Below are 6,000 nucleotides of genomic sequence, written 5' to 3' on the forward strand. Positions count from 1 at the left end.
TATTTTTGGAGAAAGCCTTGTTTTTACTGTCCCATCACTTGTTAAATGTCTTATTGAATTAATTTTTCCCCATTGGAAACAAAAAATGTTTCTAATGTGGTCAGTACAACTATATGCCTCACATTCTTTGTAGAATTACAGAGTGATCACAGGCACTTGTTAATAAGGTAGACAGATGTTCTCTTTCCAATGAGGAATTCCACATTTAAAGGGATGGTGACTCTGACAGGGGTGATGAGCTGAGCAACCTCACTTTGACATTAATGTATCATATCTCATCCACTGCCAAAATTTTCTTTTTAATTGTTCTTCTTTGGGTGACTAGGAGGATCTATGACTTACTTTTTCCTTCTTAGATACATTTGAGACTCTCCTTTTGGGCTTGGAAGCAGATTTTAAATGTTCCTAATATATAAATTGACACTTAAACCCTTGGAATGTGCTGAGACATTTAATGTATTTATATAAATATGATTAGTCATTGAAAATCAAACTTGGCCATGATGATATTATTCATTTTACTTAAACTGGTTCTACCAAAGTCAGTCATTTAAGCAGAATTTGGGGTTGACAAGTTTGGTATAATGTTGACCTTACACTTATTATGTTAAATGGCATAATAGAATTATCTACCACACTCTTTCTTAGTATAGTAGAAAAATCCATTATAAGAGGAAAATATACTCTTTTACTCCAGAAAATATGTACTCAGCGCTCACTCAGTCCCCTTATATCATGGTGGAAAGCAAGGAAAGTGTGAAGGAGAGATAGGAAAACGTTTGATTGTGGTCTAATGAAAGGAACAACGGAAACTTTCTTTTTGCTGGTCTTTTTAAAAATGGAAAATATCTTTCATTGATTCTCCTTATCTGATTAATAATAAGATACAAATTAACTGTTGCTTGGTTTCCTCCAGGATGGATTTAATGCTACTAAAGACTGTTCCTTAAAACTATTAAGAAACTTCAGCAAGAGCAAACACAGCAGCCCTGTGTTAAGATTGTCATTTAGCAGTCTTTCAGGAGCTAGTGTCAGAAAACCTATTTCAAACTGGCTTAAGCACAAAGAATTTATTGTCTCTCACAACTGAAAACTCCAGGGGTAGTTTCAGGCATTCCAGGATTCAGGGCTTGAAGGGTGTGATCAAATTGCTCATTTGTTTTTCACTCTTCTCTGACTTTGATTATATTAGTTTAATCCTTGGGCTCCACAAAACAGTGCAGCAGCTCTGGGCTCTCTCTGGGGCAAGATGGCTGCAGCATCTCCCACCTCATATTTCTCCATGTTCCGGTTTCAGGCTGTGGTGGCTTTGTAATGTGTCAACTTGGCTAAACTAAACTATGTTTCCCAGAATTCTCTTCACTGAATATTTCTGGGTAGGGTTAGCTACAAGAGAAATCTGTGGAAGATTTGGAAGGTCACTGTGGAGCAATAGCCATTGTGACTCTTGGAAGGTGGATGTAGGTTAGGCTCCATTACAGCTTCTGACTCAGCTTGTTGGTGGGCATCTGCAGCCAGAGCACCACTTGTCCTGAGGGTTATCCACAGCAGCAAGGTTGCAGGCTTGGAGACAAGGAGTGACCAACAAGGGTGCGAGTAACTGACAAAGGCAGATTCTAGTTGTCCCTGTTCTTCCTCAGTCAGGTGTTCATCTTTTCTTTCCCTCAGCCTGACCTATGACTTCTGGCTCCACACCAGAGACAGAAGAAAGTGCCAGGCCAAGACTTTGACCAGCTCTCACATACGTTTCAGGTCAAATCACTGCAATAAATCCTTATTGTATATCATTGCTGATGGTCCTGCTTTTCTGAGTAAACTTTGATTGATAGGTAGGTCAATACTGAGTATTTCCCTATAACCCCAGAAGAAGAGTGCCTCTGATTAGACCAGTTTAGGTTTTGTGCTTCTCCCTCAGCCAGTCACTAAGGGCTGTAACCAGCAATCCTTTGACTGGTCAGACCTGGGTCACAAGCTCCTTCCTTGACAGCCTCCCCCCTCATTCAAACCACTGGGTTTGGGAGTCACTGGTCACCAGGTGAAATTGAGATCTGTTCCTGGAATTGGGAGGAGGTTGGTGTTGGGGACGTCAACAGCAATTTTCCATTAAAAATGTGATGTGAGATAACCTCAGAACTATTTTTCCTATACCAGGAAAACTTTTTCCCTCAAGTGTAATTCAAGAATCTAGTCATCTGAGTCCCTCTCACGAGACTGGGCAGTGGGCCTGCTTCTATAAACTTCTGCACTAAATCAAACGCTAAGTAAGTGAAACCTCACCGGCAATCTACCCTTTACATACCAATTTATAACTTGCTGATGACATGACAGAGCCATCTAAAACCCCATCAAGACTGTGAGTTCACCTGACCCAGGAGGTCCAGCGGTAGATCTCCTATTACTCCTAACTGTTCAGTCTCAAGCAGGACCTGTAACCTAGTCAATACACCTCAACTGCTGCCAGAAAGAAGCTGACTGGGAGAGAGGGATAGAGGAGGAGTTCCCAGAGTGCCTGACTGAGAAAATTGTAAAGATTGAGTGGCAGGTATCACCTGCCCATGAAAAACATCACGACACAATCCTTTGAACATTCTCTGAATGAAATTATGAAAGGAAGTCCAAGGTCAGGGGTATTTCTATCTTTCTCAGCCATCTGACTTTTCATTGGAGACCTTTATCTCCACTTTTGAATCAGTAATAACCTCTAAATGCTGCCCAAGGGGAAAGTACAACAGCAAAGTAAATTAGATGATTCTAAGACATCAGTGAAAAATAGGACGAAATGATACAAAAGGGATACACTGACAAAGGTGGTGTATTTATTTGCTTGTTCTATATACAGAACAAATTTATTAAGGTAAAGCTCATACAATTCATTCTGTCCATTTTTAAGAACCTGTAAACATTTTCTTTCTTAATACATAGTTCCTGTATAATATGTGTTTAATATGTGTTCAGTTATAATTTAGTCTGAGTGGAGAAATGCTCTTCAGGGAAGACTATCATACTGTTGTTTTTCAGGTGGAGTGGAATGCTGTGGGTTGTGGTGAAATAAAAGATGATTGATCAAGGTTATCCGTGAGAAGATGAGACAGTGCTTGATGTTACATTCCTAAAGCTATTTTCAAGAGGTTTCACTGATAGGTTGGAAGAAAAAAATCCATACTCTTAAGAGAACCTTTCTATTTATTTCCATTTGGATTGCTGAGAATTTTACTGTGTGCCTAGGGATAACAGTCCAATACTGATGTGAGAGCTGCAAACCCATGCAAGTGATTAATCCATACGCCCTGGGTTCTTGCTTTGAGCAAGGTTCTAAATCTGTATTTAATGAGAGCTCATTTTGATCATTTAGTATTTCTGTATTTATCCACCAGAAAATTTTATTAGTTTGCTAGTGCCGCCATAACAAAGTACCATAGAATGGGTGGCTTAAACAACAAAAATTTATTTTCTCCCAGTTCTGGAGGCTAGAAGTCCAAGATCAAAGCTTTGGCAGGGTTGGTTTCTTGTGAGGGCCATGAGGGAAGGATCTGTTTTAGGCCTGTCTCCTGGCTTGTAGATGGTTATCTTCTCTGTGTCTTTACCGTGGTTTTATCTCGGTACATGTGTCTATGTCCTAATCTCTTCTCATATTGGATTAAGGCTTACCCTAGTGACTTCATTTTAACTTAATAACCTTTTGAAAGACCCTATCACCAAATCTAATCACATTCTTAAGCACTGGGGGTTAGCAGTTCAACATATGAATTTTGGGGGACACAATCCAGCCATAAATCCATAACAGAAATGATATGGTCAATTTTTTTTTAATTTAGTGAAATCAACTACTTTGTTTGAATGCATTTTAAACAATCCCACAATGAGCCTTTAAAAAATTTTTCTTCCTTGCTTCTCTATCACAGGCAAATCATAGATGCCTGAGAAATGATGGATGTTCCAGAGCCACGAATGAATAGAATTGTATTGAGATGGCAAACCTAGACAGCTGGAACCTTTTCACTACATTGTCCTTTTACTTCAGGCAAGACATATCATCAGATTCTGCTTATTAGAACTAATGAAAAATATTGGTGTAGATAAACATACTCATAGATGATTTCCCTTGGGTTTTCTTTGTTGTTATTATAGGATCTGAGTGCTTTAGATAAAGAATGCTCTTTCTACAGGTGGGCAATGTGAAGACAAAGAACAGAGTGCTGTGGTTAAGGATTATGACATGAATCTGGACCCTTTTTTTGTGAACACTGAGATGCCTAGGAAGGCAAATGTCTTTTATTGAGCAAACTAAAATAATGGACGGCTTAGACCACCTAGAAAGCACGAGGAGCAAATGTGGGAAATCTGTCTTGAAGAGTGTGGTGGGGAAGAAAGAGAAGATATCCTGAGGGGGTCAAATACATCATCCTGAAGAGAGATCTGAGAGAAGCAGCAGAAAAATCTCCAACTGGGAACTGCATTTGAGAGAGAAGGCTAAAAAGTCTTCCCCAGCTGTCATTTTTTCCAGTCCTTTCAGGGCAATTAGGGTAAATAAGCTTGGAACTGAGGGGTTTCCTGAGACTTGGAATTTCCATTGCTAAAACCAGGAAAGTCCCAGGCAAACAAACAGTTGGTCACCCCAGGTATAAAACACTGAAAGACAGTGCTAAAAATAAAAGTGGCAACTGGGAAGGATAACACTTTCAATCATTATCAGGCATTTGCACCATGGCTCAAATAATCACAATAGTTAAACCTTTGTTAGCGAAGGACATGGGATATTTTTATAGGTGAAGGGGGACATGGAGAGTACCAAAAATGTGTCACTGACTTGGGGACAGACTGTCTTGAGAAAAGGGCAAAACTTAAAGTAAGTACAAGTGCAGAAGGTGATAGGGAGAGATAATGAATGCAAACCTTGCTAATTACAGTTTTGGCTGAGGACCAGACCTGATAAAACTCATGCCACTTTGATGTGGGTAATCTTTGAAAGGATTATCTGTAAGTGTGTTACTTAATTATCAGTTTCTCTGACTAGAAAGCACACCAATTATTAACTCAGTTCAGTCAAAAAGATACAATGGTCAAAAAAATTTGCGACTTTACTGACCAGTTTGTGGGAAGGGTATTTGTCAAAGTGGTTATTTTGGTTTATAAAGAACAGTATTAGGCATAATCATTTGCACATTTAATTAACTAATTAATTGAACTATAGTTGATTTACAATATTATATTAGTTTCAGGTGTACAGTGTAGTGATTCTGTATTTCTATAGATTATAATCCATTTAAAATTATTACAAAATAATGGCTATAATTCCCTGTGCTATACAATATATCCTTGTTGCTTATCTATTTCATACATAGTAGTTTGTATCTCTTAATCCCATACCCCTATCTTGCCCATCCCACCTTCCTTCTCCCTGCCAGCATCCACTAGTTTGTCTTATATATCTGTGAGTCTGTTTCTGTTTTGCTATATGCATTCACTTGTTTTATTTCTTAGATTCCACGTTAAGTGATAACATACAGTATTTGTCTTTCTCTGTCTGACATATTTCACTAAGAATAATACTCTATAAGTCCATCCACATTGTTGCAAATGGAAGAATTTCATTCTTTTTATGGCTGAGTAATATTCCATTGCATGTATATGCCACATCTTCTTTATCCATTTGTCTGTTGATAGACACTTGGATTGCTTCCATATCTTGGCCATTGTAGGTAGTGCTGCTATGAACATTGGAGTACACATACCTTTTTGAATTAGTGTTTTCATTTTTTTTCTTTCAGATATATACACAAGAGTGGGATTGCTGGATCCTATGGTAGTTCTATTTTTAGTTTCTTGAGGAACCTCCATACTGTTCTCCATAGTGGCTGTATCAGTTTACATTCCTACCAACAGTGTACAAGTGTTCCCTTTTCTCCACGCCCTCTCCAGCATTTGATATTTGTAGACACTTTGATGATAGTCATCCTGAAAGGTGTGAGTTGATATTGTTGTTTTGATTTGCATTTCTCT

Source organism: Mesoplodon mirus (assembly GCF_964341445.2).
Source record: "Mesoplodon mirus genome assembly, chromosome: 9".
Classification (NCBI taxonomy): Eukaryota; Metazoa; Chordata; class Mammalia; order Artiodactyla; family Ziphiidae; genus Mesoplodon; species Mesoplodon mirus.